Genomic DNA, 1,620 nt, shown 5'->3' with positions numbered 1-1,620 from the left:
TGTACAACAGAATGAAACACTATCTGGTCCTGCACCATCCTCACAATTGTTGTCATGCTTGAATCCATCATTGCAGCCACTGTGTCATTTCATCTCATTGAGGGTCCTCTCCTTTTTCACTGATGTCCTACTTTACCACACATAATATCCTTCTCCACAGACTGGTTCTTTCTGACAAAATGATCAAAGTATAAGAAGCAAAGTCTGGCCATTCTCACATCTAAGGAGCATTCCAGTTTTACTTCCTCTAAGACAGAATTGTTCATTTTTCCAGCATTTCATGGAAGAATGAATATTAATTCACTATTCTTCACCAAAACCATAACTCAAAGGCATCAATTCTTTTGCCATCTTTTTTATTCATTGCCCGCTTTCACACGCATATAAGGCTGTTAAAAATGCCATGGTTTGGGTTAGGTGCACTTTAATCTTCAAAGTGACATCTTTGCTCTTTAACACTTTAAGGAGTCTCTTGTAGCAGAAACGCCCAATGCTATATGGTGGTTGATTCCTTGACTGCTATTCCCATGGGAATAGATTGTGGATAAAAGTAAAATGAAATCCTTGTCAATTTTAAGCTTTTCTTCATTTATCATGATGTAGATTATTATTTCAATTTGTGATGGTTTTTGTTTCCTTTATGTTGAAGTGTAATCCATACTGAAGGCTGTAGTCTCTGATTTTCATCAGTAAATGCTTCATGTCTTTGTCTCTTTCAGCAAGCAAGGTGTGTCATCTCCATAGATTGTTAATGAGTCTTCCACCAATGCTGATGCCATATTCTTCATATAGTTGATCATCTTGGGTTGTTTATTCAGCATACAGATTGGATAAGTAAGGTGAAAGGATACAACTCTGATGCACACCTTCCTTATTTTAAACCGTACAGTATCTTTTTGTTCTGCTAGGATGACTGCCTCTTTCTCTATGTTATATATATTAGTAAATATATACATATATTTACCACAATTTTAAAAAAATGCATAAATCTAAAACAAAAACGAAAGCAAAAAAGAAGAAGAAGAAAGGAAGGCTAAGACTAGAACACAAAGGAACATTAACACTAATAAAAGCTGTAATGACCAATGACAGAAGGTGACTAAGAATAGATGCCATGGCAAGAAGGAAGCTAGCCAGGGTTTATATCAAGAGAGACACTCCAAAGAGGGAACAATTAGCCCTATCAAATGTAAAACAAAAATTAAGATAAGAACTAGAATTCATTCAGAGAATTCATCATTTTGAAGTTCTTTGGTAGTCATGTTGAACAAGTTCCATGAAGGTAGAAACCAGACCAAAACAAAGTACAGAATTGAGTTATTTAACCCAGAGAGAAGAAGGATTATAGCCATAGGACCCTTTCTTGCAAATATTTAAAGAGCACTTCTTGAAACCAGACATAATTTCACATCTATTTGGCCTCTACAGGCCATAACAATGAAAAAAGGTCAGTTGGGTAATATTTAAGTAGATATTTCAAAGATTAACATAATTAAAGTACTGAAGTGGCAACATTAGAAAATGGTAAGCTCCCATCCCAGGAGTCATTCAAGCAGTGTGGGGGAAACCACCAGTGAAGGAGAACATAGAGATTGGTCCTTCCATTCTACCTCCTCGATT

The sequence above is a fragment of the Orycteropus afer genome, unplaced genomic scaffold (assembly GCF_000298275.1).
Source record: "Orycteropus afer afer isolate SDZICR_OR568_19922 unplaced genomic scaffold, OryAfe1.0 scaffold00472, whole genome shotgun sequence".
Taxonomy (NCBI): Eukaryota; Metazoa; Chordata; class Mammalia; order Tubulidentata; family Orycteropodidae; genus Orycteropus; species Orycteropus afer.
This window is presented reverse-complemented; position numbering follows the sequence as displayed.